The sequence below is a fragment of the Strix uralensis genome, chromosome 14 (genome assembly GCF_047716275.1).
Source record: "Strix uralensis isolate ZFMK-TIS-50842 chromosome 14, bStrUra1, whole genome shotgun sequence".
Lineage (NCBI taxonomy): Eukaryota > Metazoa > Chordata > Aves > Strigiformes > Strigidae > Strix > Strix uralensis.
The window spans coordinates 2,814,739-2,829,474 of record NC_133985.1 but is presented as its reverse complement, the minus strand read 5'-3'; the positions used below and the strand labels follow the sequence as shown (position 1 = coordinate 2,829,474).

The 14,736-nt window shown below is 63.5% G+C and overlaps 1 protein-coding gene across 2 annotated transcripts in view; it reads left to right on the top strand.

The window, feature by feature from the left end:
- Positions 1-737: 737 nt before the first annotated feature.
- Positions 738-14,736, top strand: part of CXXC5 (CXXC finger protein 5) — a 38,546-nt gene continuing 24,547 nt past the window's right edge. The window contains exon 1 of one of the 2 annotated variants that reach the window (XM_074883861.1): positions 738-784. The gene's annotated coding sequence lies outside the window, so the exon portion shown is untranslated. The remainder of the gene's footprint in view (positions 785-14,736) is intronic. The other variant, XM_074883857.1, reaches the window with a different exon arrangement.

Below are 14,736 nucleotides of genomic sequence, written 5' to 3'. Positions count from 1 at the left end.
CATGGAGAGCACAGCACAGTGACACCCCTTGGGGGTGAGTGGGACATGGGGGCGCACCGTGGGGTGACACCCGCGTGGGCAGACGGGACATGGGGGGGCACATCACAACGGCATCCTGTGGGGGTGGGTGGGGCGTAGGGTGCACGGCGGGGTGGCACCGTGGGAATGGATGGGACACGGAGGGGACACGCACCACGGTGATGTCTTGTTGGTGCTGATGGGACACGGGGACGGGGGGGGTACAGTGGGGTGGCTAGCATCGGAGGGGGGGGGGGGGCCACACCGCAGCGCCACCCATGGGGGGCACAGCGGGGTGACACCCGCGCGGGCAGGTGGGACACGAGGGGGACACCCTAGTGACACCCGTGGGGCGCCTGGGACACGGGGGGGACACGACACACCGCGGGGGGGGGGGGGGGAGCAGATAGGACACGGGTGTCACAGCAGAGGAGGGCAGATGGGACGCGGAGGGGCTCGCTCCGGTGACACCCGTGGGGGCGGACGGCGCACGGCGGGGCACAGCGGGGTGACACCCGTGGGGGCGAGGAGGGGGTGTTTGTACAGCGCGGCGGGGGTCGGGGGAGCCCGGGGGGGGGTTCGAGGGGGGGCTGCGGGCGGCGTGGCGCGCGTGGGGCGGCGGGGGGCGCGCGTGGGGCGGCGCGGCGCGGCGTGGCGGGGCGGTCCGGTCCGGTCCGGGTTTTGCCGGCAGCCGCGGGCAGCGGCGGCAGCGCCGTGCAGCGCGATTCGGGGGCTGTGCACTCCCAGAGCGAGCGGCGATGTGGAGGTGGGTGTGCGGCGGCGGCGAGGCACCGTGCCCGCCTCGGCTCCCCTCTCGTCGGGCCCCCCCCCCCCCCCTTCCCGCTCCCCAGCGCCGGGCAGGTGCTGACCCCCCCCCCCCCCTCCACCCCCCCCACCCCATCCCTTCCCTCCCCGCCCCCCCTCCCCCGCTCCCGGGCAGCCCCCGCCGCTCCCGGCAGCGCTGCCCGCAGCGGCGGCGGCTCCCGGACCGGCGGTAGGTGCCGGCCCCCGGCGGCGGAGTTGGGGGGTGTGTATGTGTGGGGGGGTGGTGGTGGGGAAAGGGGAGGGGGGAGAAGAAAAAGTTTGGCGGGGGGCGGCTGCGGCTCGCCCCGCTCCGCCCGGCGCCGTTACCGGGCTGCCCGCGGCGGCGGCGGCGGGGCGCGGAGCTGGCCGCCTGCCCGCGCCGGGGCCCGGCCGGTGCTGCCTGCGCGGCGCCCGAGCGGCCCCGCCGCTTCCCGGGAGGGGCGGCGGGGTAACGAGCAAAGTTTTTCTCGGTGCGGCTGAACCACCCCCCCGCCCCGTCCCCCCCCCCCTCCCCCGTCCCCTTTCCCGGTACCCCGCACCCCGGCGGGGATGCGCCGGGAGCCGGGGCGGGGGGGAGGGATGGAGGCGAGCCCCCCCCGCACCCCCCCCCCCCCCCGCGCCCCCCGCCCGCCCGCCACCCCGGGCCGCCGCGGCATCGCCCGGTGGTTTCCCGGGTGACAATGGTGGCGGCGGGGCCGGGGGGCGGCGGGGGCGGCAGCGCGGCGGCGCCGGGGGGAGGCGGCGCGCCCCGGGCAGCGGGCAGCGCGCGGGGCCGGCCGCTGCCACCCGCGGCGGATCTCGCGTGGGGGGGTGGTGGTGGAGGAGGAGCCCCCGCCCAGCGCCTGTCGGTCGCAGCGGCCCCTCCGCGCTCGGGTTCCCCGCGTGGGTTGCTCTCGCCTCCCCCGGGGGTGCGCCGAGCTTCAGCGGCAGTTTGGCTCCTCCACCGGGGACCGGCCGTGGGAGCGGCGCCGCTCGCCATCGCTCAGCCATGTGCAACAACTAACCCAACTTTATCATCCCCCCCCCGCCCTTCCCAAGTAATTTCCACCCCCCGCTTCGCCGTCAGATGGGAATCCCAAACCTCCCGCTCCCCCCCACCTCCGGCGGGGAGGGCACCCAGCACACCCCGGCACCCAGCACCCAGCTGGATCCCAGCGGCTGCCGTGTCACATCCCTCGTCTGTGCCCGGCGTGGGTGCTGCCAGCCCCAAAGCCATCGTGGGGTTGGTGAATTGTGCCTGAACCCTGGGATCACGGCACCAAACTCCGCTGAATCGTGGCCCCACAGGCCCCACGGTGGTGTTGTTTTTTTTTTTTTTCCCTCTTATTTTATTTTTATTATTACTATTTTTTTTTTTTTTCATCGCATCCCCCAACTGGCGACGTCCTTCTTGCGGGCCCGTGTTTGCTTTGGGTCGGTTTTTTCTTTGCTGGGATGATTGATTGGGGAGAGAAGGGGAAGGGGGGGTGGGATGGGGATGGAGGGGGGGGCAAAGCGTCGGCGCCCGCCCCGCTCCGCGTCCCACGCATAAACAAAGCTGCGCACACATCCTGCGATAACGGATCACATGTGTGCGCCGCGCCGTCGCCCCTGACCCCGGCCGGGCAACCTTTACCCCCCACCGCCCACTCCCTGCAAGCGACCCCGGGAAGGCGGGGAGGGGGGTGTGGAACAGATTGGAGAGGGCTGATGTGCTGCGGGGATGGGGGGCGGTTTGAGGCAGGATTTGGGGAAGGGGGGGGGATGCACAAGCCCGGCTACCTGGGGCGCAGGGCCGGAGCCGGCGGAAGTTTTGTTTCTCTGGAAACGGGCCCTTGCTGTGTCAGCAGCCCCTTTGTGCCGCTTTGTCCGATCGCCCCCCCCCCCGGCCCCCTCGCCTGGCGGCGGGGCCGCACCTGGGACTGTGGAGGGATGGACCCCCCCGCTCCGCTCCCCAACCCCTCGCTGCTCCCCGGGGAGTTGAGTTGCATCCCCCCCTCCCCGGGAGGGCAGCGGGGTGAGGACGAGGAGGGGTTGGATGGGAAGGCGGGGGGGGTGGGGGGGGGAGGCGAGGTGGTGACCCCCCAAAGGTACCGCTCAGCGGGAGCGCTCACAGGCATGGAAACCCTCTCGGTCCGTCTGTCTCTCCTTACAATTTCTATCCAGAAAAGCTTTGCAGAACCATCTTCTCTAGCAGCAGCCCCCGTTCGTTCCCAGCATCCGAACCCGGTGGGGACGCCAGCGCTCGCCTCCCCGGCGGTGCCGGCGGCTCTTGCCACCACATCGAATTCAAACCGGTCGCGGCGTCACGTGGGCGAAGCCTCGAACCCGAAAAGTGTCACGGCGCGTGGTGGCTCCGGCTCCCGGCAGATCCCCCCCGAAGGCCCGGCAAACCCGGGGTGCCGGTACCGGCATCGCCCCGGCGAAGCCGCCCGGCGAGCTGGCAGATGTTGCGCCCTGACCTCGGGGCCAGCGTCGGTGTGTGTGTGTGTGTGTGTGTGTGTGGCGGGGGGGGGGACACGATGACGGGATGATGGGGACGGGGACGCGCCGGCGTGTGACAACAAAAGCAAAGTAACAAAGGACCCGCCGGTGGCGCTCAGAAGTTCGTCCCGGCCCCCCGCCGCGGCCGTCCGGTGCCGTCCGGGGATTTGGTGGCCTCGTGGGCAGGGAGGGGGTTTTGCCTGTTTGCCGGCGGGGAGGGGGGGGGGTAGGCAGGGGTTTGGGGGTGGATTTGTGCTGGGCGCCGCGCATGCCCCCCCCCCCCGCCCCCGTCTCGGTGGGAAGAAGGCAGGAGGCGGCCGAGTCGTCCTTGACATGGATTTTTGTGGCGGAGATGCGGGCAGCCGGCGCCGCGCTGCCAGGCGCCTGCCTGCACCTCCTGCCCGTGGCGCGAGGTGGGCGGCCAGGGGAGAGGGGCTCTGGGCGCCGTGCCCCGAAATTCAGCCTGTCCCTACTCTTTCTTCTCCTCAGCAAAGGCGGGTGTCAGGGAGATGCCGTGGGGGCACCGGGGCTGGATGTTTTGGGGATCCCCCACCTTGGGGCTCCCTCACCCGCCGGCACCTCCCAGTGTCACCGGGGCCATTCCAGGCTGGGGACGGGCAGGTGTCAGCAGTGCAGGCGATGCTTCCCAGGACCTGGGGACGCTGCAGGACTTAGGGGTGGCATCCTCCCCCCAAAAATGTCCCCTCTGCCACAGCTCCTGCTTGGGGGGCTGGGAGGAGGGCCAGACCCCGGGTGCTCGGCCCTTGCAGCCAGCATTGCCCCAGCACCTCCTGCTGTGGCCGTTCATGGCTCAGCGGGGGCTGGATCTGGCCCCGGCTGGTCCCAGACCCTCCACCTCTATTCCCCCCCAGCAGGGACATTCCCTGGGGTGGCAGGAGCGGGTGCCGCTGCTCCCCTGCCTCTCCTCACCCCGCCGGCGCGTTTGTTTTCCCAAACCCTGGCTGTAGGAACAACCTCTTGATTAAGTGTATTAATAGTTAAACTTTCAGCTCATAGCTTAAACTCACCAGACCACGAAAAGCTCCCTCCTTTACTCATGCTCTGTTGCTCAACTAAAATATTGCACTCAAAAGGGTTGGGTTTTTTTTTCTTTCCCCCTCCTTTTCCCCTGACTCGACTTTGACTCCTGGGAGCATGGGGGGTCTTGCAGGGCCCCACTACCCCAGTTGTCCCCACTACCCCTCACCACCACCCCTCTGCGAAGAGCCCAGGCATGGAGGTTGGGGGGGCTTGCCTGGCCAGGTGTCCCCCCAGTGAATAGGGCTCTTGAAGCTCAGTCAGGCTGAGGAGGAGGATGGGAACCACCATCCCAGGAAGAGGGTGGCCCCCCATCCTGTTGGGGACATGGGGACAGGCTGTGGTGGCTGGGGAAGGGATGGAGATGCTGGCGGTAGCTGGTGTGTGGGATCAGCTGTTTTCCTGCAAGGCAGGCGATGGAGCAGGAGGAAGGGTGGGAGTTTCAGCCATGCCGAGTGCAACGTCCTGCACCTGGGCAACCCCCAGTCCCAGGACGGCCTGAAGGTGGATGGGTTGGGAGTAGCCCTGCAGAGGACTGGGGGATACTGGTGGGTGACAGATGGGACATGAGCTGGCAGTGTGGCAGCCCAGAAAGCCAACTGTATCCTGGGCTGCATCACCAGCAGTGTGCCCAGAAGGGTGAGGAGGGGATTGTCCCCCTCTGCTCTGCTCCCCTGACACCCCCCGGGAGCACTGTGTCCAGCCCTGGGGCCCCCAGCACAAGACAGACATGGACCTGTGAGAGCGAGTCCGGAGGAGGCCACTGAAATGGTCCGAGGGCTGGGACAGCTCTGCTGTGGGGAGAGGCTGAGGGAGACGGGCTTGTTCGGCCTGGAGGAGAGAAGGCTCCAGGGAGACCTTACTGAGGCGTTTCAATACTTCAGGGGGGCTTATAAGAAAGACAGAGAGAGACTTTTTACCAGGGGCTGTCATGACAGGACAAGGGGCAGTGGTTTTAAACTGAGAGTTGGTAGGGTTAGATTGGACATAAGGAAGAGATGTTTTACGATGGGATGGTGAGACAGGTTGCCCAGAGAAGTTGTGGATGCCCCATCATTGGAATTGTTCAGGGCCAGGTTGCCCCTTGGCTTTGAGCAACCTGGGCTAGTGGAAGATGTCCCTGCCCATGTCAGGGGAGTTGATCAGGTGGTCTTTGGAGGTCCCTTCTGACCCAGACCCTTCTGTGAGTCGATGAAGGGGGGCAGTGGTGTAGGAGTGGCAGGAGGGAAGAGGTGTTGGAGCAAAGGGGTGGTGGGAGGAGGAACCATCTCCAGAAGGAACCGTCTGGGGAATCTCAGGTCTAGGCCAGTGGGAGGAAACATCTGGGTTTGCTCCTGCTCAGCAGTGGCTCTGCCATGGGGAGCAGGGCAGGATCAGGCCTGCAGCAGACTTTGCCTTCACCAGAGGGACATGTCCTGGTGGGGAGGCTGGGCTGTGTCTCCCCATCCTGGGAAACCCGCTGGGTGAGCACCAGGGCATGAGGGTGAGGAGCAGTCTGCATGCCTAGCCATGTCCTGTGTCCCTTGGGGGACACCTGCAGTGCTGGAGACCTGGGAGATCTCCAGGGAGAGCCAGGCAGCAGGACAGTGTGACACCAATGAGTGGCTGAGGGTGACCAGTGGGTCCCATTGCCTTTGGAAGAGTCCAGAGGGCACCTTTTACCCTGGCCACTGGCCCTCAGTTGCCTGAAGACCAGAGTCAAAAGAAGCTTTCGGGTCCATCAGCATCTCAGCACTGGTGGTGTGAACGTGTCATGGAGCAGGTTGTCACCCGGCCCAATAGTCTCTCCTTTGGGGGTGCTGTGGGGCTGGGGAGGGGGGTGCATCGATAACGTCTTTGGAGTGGTTTCATCCTGGCTCCTCTTCTCCCATGGCTTGCAAGCAGGTGGAGGTTATTGACAGTCAGAGATGACAGCCCTTGCCACACAGGGGTGGCAGCCTGTTATTATGTGAATAAAAGGATTTTTAAGGTCAGAAGGTTTTGAGAGGCTGCTTTGGTGACTCTGGTTTCCACCCATCCATCGTTACGGCATGGAAGAGGGACCTGAGTAACAGCCCTGCTGCGTCCAGCTTGTGAAGGCTTGGCTCTCAGCCTTGCCTTGGGATTTGTGGGTCTGTTTCTATGTCCTTGTCCTCAAATGGTATCGCTCGTACCAAAGCATCTTCCATCACCTGAACTTGGACATCCTTTGTGCTGGGAGGATGAGGACCCGTCACCTCCCTGGAGTGGTGCTTACAGCGTGGTGGCCCAGGCGTGGGAAGGTACGTGTTGGCCTCGACCCTGGAACTGGTGGCAAAGAAAGAAAATGCCATTTTCTGATTTTCCAAGCAGGATGTGCTTTTCGTCTTCACTCTCCCAGATCGGAGAGGTGGGAGCTGGAAAAGAGCTTATGTCACTGGCTCTGCCCCGTGTTAACACTGTGATACACTTCTTCAGGGGCATGGTGTGGGTGATGGATGGGACCTGCGCCGCGGTGTGAGATGTAGCCTGTCATTTCTGGGTCACTTCTGAGATGGGCTTTATCCCAAGGGTCTGGTTGTCACCTTTATGGCACCAGACTCTGGGTGGTGGGGTGGTGGCAGGACTGGGGAACAGCGCTGTCCTGGCCTCGTGGACTGCGAGGTGCTTCTGTGTGACTCCGGTGGGTTTTTGGGTGGGTGCTGCCACCCATGAGACCCCAACTGACCCTGGCATATGTTTGCTCAGCACTTGCTGAGCTTCCTGGGTGTGGCCCAGGCTTGAGCAAGGGTTGGGTTTGTGCTCCGGTATGATGAGATTGGGCATGTTCACTTCTGGTGTCCTCTTGCTGCTGTCTCTGGTCATCCCTTGGTTTGCTGGTGGTTGCCCACTGTTGGAAGGCAGCCCTGGTCTCACCTGCGTTTGTGGCTTGATGGATGTTTCATTTTTGCCTTTGCAAACCTGCCTTGAATTCATGCCTGTGCTCCAGCTCTTCATAGTGGTATCTGGGCAATATCCATCTCCCACGATCTTCCTTATGAGAGTCTTCGGCTGTGCCCAAACAAGCAACACGGCTCCATCCGCTTGGACCCCAAGTGGTCTCTTGGTGTCCCCAGGTGTCCTGGGGCCATTGGTTCTCAATTCTTTTTGCTGGGACCTGCTTTGTGGCTTTTGTGCCTCTTTCTCTCCCCCAGAGACTGGCTGAGAAGAGCAGTTTGGGGTCCAGATCCAAGTCCTGAGTCTCTCACTTGAACATCCCGAAGGCTGAGGGGCTCTCACTTGAACTTCCTGAACCTGAAGGGTCCCAAGCATTTGGAGATCCAGGTGCTCTCATCTCTGCTGCCTCCATGCCCTGTAGGTTCTTCTCTGTGTCCACTTGCTGGTCAGAGGCAGGTTCCTGCTCTCCAGCCTCTCCTGCAGCTGGAGCGTGGCTGGGGAGGACCATTTGTGCCCAAGGAGTGTTGATGTCTTGGGGATGGCTTGAGACCTTTTGATGCTGGTGCAAAGCCTGATGGAGGGAGGTCTACACCCACGGGAGGTGCAGACCAGTGCTCTGCCCTCTGCTTTGCAGGAGTCTGTCTTTGGGTTTGGGTCCAGGTCAAAGGAGGGCAAACGAGCTGTGCCTGCAGACGTTACTTGGAGGCTGTGTGGGGTCTTGCCTCCTTTTACAGACTCAGAGAATGAATGGGTTGGAAGAGAACTTCAAAGATCATCTCGTCCAACCCTCACCAGAAGATCTAGGGACATCTTTCACTAGCCCAGGTTGGCCAAAGCCGTGTCCAATCTGGCCTTGAACACTTTCAGGGAGGGGGCAGCCACAGCTTCTCTGGGCAACCTGTGCCAGGGCCTCACCACCCTCATCATACAACATTTCTTCCTTATGTCCAACCTAACCCTGACCTCTTTCAGTTTACAACCATTGCCCTTTGTCCTGTCACAACAGGCCCTGGTAAAAAGTCTCTCTCTGACTTTCCTATACGTTCACTTCATACGTTGAAAGGTCTCTCAGCAGGTCCAGGTCTTGACTGGGCCATGGGGAGGTGAGGGCTGGGAGTGGCTGGTGGCCGGGATGTGGAAGCAAGCTTGCAGACAGCCTGGGTGGCTGAATGCAGGGCTGCGAGTGCCATGCTGGGTTGTCCTTCCCCACCTTCCCCTCTTGCATCCGTGCCGTGTCCAGCTGGGATCACAGCAGACAAGCAGATCCCAGGCACCCATTTCTCCCGGGGTCCCCATGGCTGCTCTTTGTCCCTGTGCCCCGCTGCTGGCCAGGGACTTTTCCCCTATTTCCTGCAGCCCGTGGGAGTGAGTGGCCGAGGATCGCTGGCTCGGGGAGCGCTCCTCTTGCCCTCTGCTTTACCTTCTGCATCTCACTAATCTGATGACCGGAGGTATGCGAAGCATTTCAAATATGGCCTCGTTAGCTGGCTCCGGACAGAGCACGCAAGAGGCGTTTCTTCACACTCCTATTCCAGCCGGCTGTTGCCGTTCCCTCCTCCCATGGGCATCCCACTGCCATTTGCCCCGTGCCGGCTGGGTTCAGCACGGCCAGTCGAGCCCATCCCACCCAGCCACGGGATGGATGTGTCCCTTTACAGGTCAGCTCTCTGCTGCGCTGGTGGCTGTGGGAAGGCGTTGGGTCCCGTGGCAATTTGAGAGTGTTGTTGGGTGTGTGTGCAAGGGGCGAGTACGATGCTGGGGAGTAGGATGTCCCCTCTGCCTGCAGCCTTGGTGGGTGCCCAAGCCTCCCACAGTGCCCCAGCCCGCTGGGAAGAGCTGGAGGGGCAGCCCAGGCCTTGGGGGGGTCACTGAGCAGGTCACTCTGAAAGTCACCAGGGTGGGGGATGCAGGATGGTGGGTGCTGGCCCCGGTGGGAAGCACCCAGCAGGAGGAGCGGACCCGGGGAGTGGCACGGTGTGACTCTGGGCGCAGTGGAGGGGATACCCTGGGTTCCCCAGGGAATGGGTGCTGCCCAGGGGCACTGCAGCCCGTCTCTGGCTGGCTCTCCGCGGTGGTCCTTGCGGAGCTGTGCACGGGAGAGTGCTTGTGGCACCCACCTTGGGGTCCTGTGCCACCTGACCCACCCTTCTGGGGTGGCGAGTGGCACATCCAGTCCATCTGTCCACCCATGTCCATCTGCACCTCCTCATCCCCCCCGTGCCCTGGTGCACGTTGCCGGACCGGGCTGCCCGCCGGAAGGGGCCCCGTTACCGCCGGCGCTGCCGTGCTTCCGCCTGGCTGGGGCCGCCTGCCCGCAGCGCCAGCGCTGGCGGGGACCCTCCGCGTTTGATGTCCCCAGTGTCCCCTGCCTTGCTGCGGCAGCAGCGGGAGCCTGGCAGCGTCTCCCCGCTTGGCTGAAGGAGCTATTTAAAGCTGGGGCTGGGGCGGGGGGGAGGAAGGAGAAAAATAAATGTAGAAGATGAAGATGATGAGGGTGGCTCCGACCGCCCCTGGGGACAGCTGGCCCAGCGTCAGTGTCCCTGGGGAGGGGATGCCATGGCCCGGCATGGCCTGCCCCGGCCCCGGCAGGGCTGGGAGCTGGACGCCAGGCGTTTGCGCTTTAATGCATCAGGACAGCTTGCAAATTCCAGCCTGGCGCGGCAAGGTGCCGGCCGCGGTCGAGCGTGCGCTGTCTCGCAGGCGAGAGGGCCGTGCTGCCATAACCGGTTAGCTCGGCGGCCGCCGGCGGGGCGCGAGGGCCCGCGGGGGGCTGGGGGCCAGGGCAGGGCTGCGGGCAGCCCCTGCCTCCTGCTGTGCTGGGGGGGCTCTGCGTAGCCCCCTGCTGCGGCAGAGGTGGCGGCCAGCCCTGGTGCGGTGGTGGCACAGCAGGGGGTTGGCCTGAGAAGGGCAGATCTGTAGGGACCCTTGTCCCCGTCATCTGTAGGGACCCCCGTCTCCCTTGTCCTCTCCTTGTCTGCAAAGCCCCCTGTCCTAGACTCTCCTGCTCCCTCATCTACAGGGATCCCTGTCCTCCCTTCTGTAGGGACCCCTGTCCCCTTGGTCTGCAGAGACTCCTGTCCCCCCATCTACAAGGACCCTGCACCCCCATCATCAGAATCCCATGGTCCCCCCTGTCTTCAGGCATCTCTGTCCCCCGCTTTTGCAGATCCCCCTGACCCCCTCTCTGCAGAGCCTCCCATGTGCAAAAGCCCCTGCTCCCTCTGTCCCCCCCTTCTGCAGAGCTTTGTGTCCCTGCATCCACAGGAACCCTTGTCCCCCCATCTGCAGACCCCCTGTCATCCCGTCTGCACAGCCCCGGGGCGTGCCTCGCCCAGCACCGGTGATGACCGGGGGGCAGTTCAAGGGCATCCTGTGCAATCTGAATCCCTGGGGAGAGGGGGCGACCCATCATCTCTACACACGGGGAAACTGAGGCAGGGAATGACAGCACTGCTGCCGCTGCCCCCAGCACCACCGCACTCCGGGGCCTCGTGTGTCTGGCGGGCTGGGAGCCAGTGGTGGGGGATGCTCCTGGGGGTCCTCCTGGCCGTGGGGACATGCAAATCGGTGGTGGATGGTTTTCCACCGAATCCTGTCTAGGAGGTGGTTTTTCATTCTTTCCCTAAATATTTCCTAAATGTTTGAGCCGGTCAGTCGAGGTGAGACCCACAGGCTTTCTCTCCATCGCCCAGTGTGCCCTCATCTCGCCTCCCTTCTCCCCATCATCCCGTTTTGGGTTCCTTAAATAAAAAAGCCTTTAAAAACACATATGAGCCACCTTGCTGGGAAAAACTGGAGTCACCTTGAGCGCTAAACCCGTGGTACTCAGGGGCCTCGGCACATGCTTGCCAGGCTCTGGGTGCTCCCCAGCTCTGCTCCTGCCCGGAGCAGCTGGTGGTCGTTGCATCTCTGGCCAGCAGAGGATGGGGCTTCTTTCTTTGCAAAGGCGTTGGGGGATTAGTGAGAGGATTAGTAAATATGACCCCAGGTAAAGATTAAGACCCAAAAAAAAAAAGGAAAAAAGGTGGTTTTTTTTTTTCCCCCATGCTGATGCACCATGAAGATTAAAACAGGATGAATTCATGCCACAGCCGGCAGTTGGTTTAGGGGTGGGAGGGGCAGCAGGGAGGGATGGGGGGACGGGGTGTGAAGATGCCAGGGGGGAGCAGAGGACCTGGGGGGTGTGACAGGTCCCTGGGGGTCCCCAGGGGCCAGGCTGCCTGTGGCTGGTGCTGGCTGCAGGCAACCAGAACTGCCAGCAGGCAATGGGGACGGGATTTTTTGGGGGTGAGATCTTGGTAAACTACAGCCTAATCCTGGAAATAACTGGCACTAGGCTGCGGGGTGGTGGCTTCAGCAGCTCATCCCGAAGGCTGATAGCTCGGCAGATAAGGCTGGAAAACACCCCTGGCAACTGGGAAGGCAGCAGGGAGTAAGTTCGTCCCTGCCCACAGCCTTCCCCATCAGCCCTAGGCCATGTTCTTGTCCCACCTGAGCATCCCAGGCAGCATCCTTCAAACATTCCTGCCATTCAGCACCTCCGAGGATTAGCCGGGGACCTGGTGCTGAATATTCAGGCGATAAAGCTCCTCGCCTTAGGCTGGGCCCCCCTCCCTTGCTGGCTCTGGGGCCATGTGACCGGGAGGGCTACTGGCAGAGCCCTGGCAATCTCGGCTTCCCCTGGGAAGTGCTGGGAAGGGGGTACAAGGGGGTCCCCTCCAGGACATGGAGAGTCCCCCCTGCACTGGGGACATGTCCCCTCCCGCAGCCAAGAGAGGCGGCTGGGAGGAGTGTGACTTCCGTGCCATGGTGCTCCCGTGTCCCTTTGGTGATGGCAGAGGGGGATGCTGAGGCTGGGGACAAAGGAGATTGGGGACACCCGCCCTGGGCTGTCTGGCCTTTCTGAAGGACGATGTGACCAGTATGTGTATTGGGAGGAAACTGGAGTGGCTGTCTCAGGGGGGATGGGGAGCAGTGACCCCGGCAGAGCCATATCCTCTCCTTTCTCCTCCCTGTCTGCCCAGGGCAGCGCTGGCCCCGGGGGAATTCCTCTCCTGGGAGCCCCGACCTCTCCCCTGGGTCAGTCCGCTGGGGGGGAGCAGAGCCAGCCCTGCTTCGGGCGTCTCGCCGTGGGGTTGACCCCTCCACTGAGGCTGAGCCTTTCTCGGGGGTTGAGCACTGGCTCGGTGGTCGAACGCTGTTTTGGGGGGTTGAGCACCGCTTTGAAGGGCTGAGCACTGGCTTGGGGGTCAAGCAGCGGTTTGAAGTGTTGAGCACTGGAACGGGCTGGGGGCTGAGCACCATTCTGATGGACTGAGCCCTGGCTCGGAGGGTCAAGGGCTGTTTTGGGGGGCTGAGCACCATCTCAGGGGTCAAGTGCTGTTTTGGAGGGCTGAGCACCATCTCAGGGGTCAAGTGCTGTTTTGGGGGGCTGAGCACCATCTCAGGGGTCAAGCGCTGTTTTGGGGGGCTGAGCACCATCTCAGGGGTCAAGCGCTGTTTTGGGGGGCTGAGCACCATCTCAGGGGTCAAGTGCTGGTTTGGGGGGCTAAGCACCATCTCAGGGGCTGAGCGCTGGTTCAGGGGGCTGAGCACCAGTTTGGGAGTTGAGCACCATTTGTGGGGCTGAGCACCATCTCGGGGGTCAAGCACCGGTCCAGGGAGCTGAGCACCCGCTCAGGGGTTCAGCACCGGCTTGGTGGGGCTGAGTACTGGCTTGGGGGTTGAGTGGTATTTTGGGAAGCTGAGCACCAGTTTGGGCATCAAGCACCAGTCTGGGGGGGTTGAGCCCCATTTCCAGGGGCTGAGCACCGGCCCTGCAGCTGGGTAGGCAGATTCTACACTGGGGTGATGTGGGCAGGTGTGGCCACCGCTTGCTTGGGCATTTCACAGCCTCCAGGGTTGGATCCAGCAGTGGTGAAGACCGGCTGGATCCTTCCTGAGGGGGGGTGCTGTGAGGCTGGGGCTGGTGGTGCCAGGGGACAGTTGTTCCTGCTCCCTCTTTGCTCCCTGTCCTCCTCCTTGGCGCTCACTTGTACCGTGGTGGCCAGAGGATGGGGAGTAGCAGGAAAAGCTGTCTCTGGGTCCCTTTGCTGGCACCAAGTGTGTAGGCACATCTCAGCCCTTCCCTGCCTCAGTTTCCCTCCTGCAGCGGAGCTCTTCCAGGGGTCTCCACTGCTGCCTCCTGCCCATGGCGGTCTGGCTGCTCTCCCACTGGGCTGCCATGGGGCATCCTTGCCCAGACAGGCAGGGATGGGAAGAAAAGCCTCATTCCCCACTGCCCACAGCAGGGCAGCTGGTACCCTGGGTGATGCTGGGGTACCAAGAGCATCCCTGGTGGGAGCTCTGGTGCGGCAGCATGTGTTGGCAAACCCTCACCTGGCCAACTCCGTGCTGGAGCTTGAACCTGCTCTCCTGGTGCTCCTGGCAGCTGTCACTGGCCAGGAACCGAATCCACCAGGACCTTCTCCTGGAGCAGAGGTGGCCTTTGAGCTGGTACCTGTGCCTGTGGTGCCGGTGCATGAGGGGGTGTGTGCAGGGGCGCAGGGAGCACCATCCCCTTCCAGCTGAGCTGCTGCCATTGGAGGGGGAAGAACTACGCAGTCCCCTTCCCCGGGGGTCTGCAGGCCTGGGGCAGCATGAGGAGGTGGTGAAGAGGAGCCCGAGGTGTCTCCCAGCCCACAAGGCAAGGAAAGGTGCAAGCCCACTTTTTGTACTTCGCAGGTCACCTTGAACCCTGCCGGTCCCAGCTGTCCTGGGGACCAGTCTGTCACCCTGCCTGCACCTGGGATGGCAGCAGCTGCACCTTCCCTTCCGCCCCGGGGAGGCCAGGGGATGAGGGCAGGGCTTTTGCCTGGCGCCAGGGCTGTGCTGTGTCCCAGGGCTTGTCCCTTGTGCCATCCCTGCCACAGCACCTGCTCTGGTAGCACCCTTGGGCTCCTCACAGCATTTCCTTTCTTCTGTGGGATGCAGCCCTCCTCCTCCTCGGGGATGCCCCCTCTCTTCTCCAGGGGTGGGGGACAGATCCAGAGCAGGAGGAGGATGCCTCAGGCTCCATGCCCAGTGTCTGCATCACCAGCCCTCCCTGCTGTGGGACTGGTCTCTCTCTGCATCCCCCAACGGGGGTCATGCCAGTGCCGTGTCCCTGTGGGTTTTGCGGGATGTGGTGGCACTGGGAGCTGGGTGGGGTGTGATTGTGATGACAGTAGAAGGTCCCCTCGTAGGAGAGGGAGGAGTGATGCTGGTGGGGACACCAAATCCTTCTCTTCCCCCCCTGGCTGGCTTTGCCCTGGGATGCTGGTGCTGGCTGCATCCCCAGCTACCTCCCAAAGCTCTCCTGGGGGGTGATCATGGGGTGAGGGGCCAGGGGTCTCTGTGTGCCTATCCCAAACTTGTCCAGGGACCCCATCCTGGAGCTGGAGTCGGTGCTCAAGAGTGGGGAGCAGCTCCTGGGTCACTGAGGAGCGGGTGCACCCCACCCAGCCCCACTGCCCCTAAGCACCCAGCATCATTTATTTA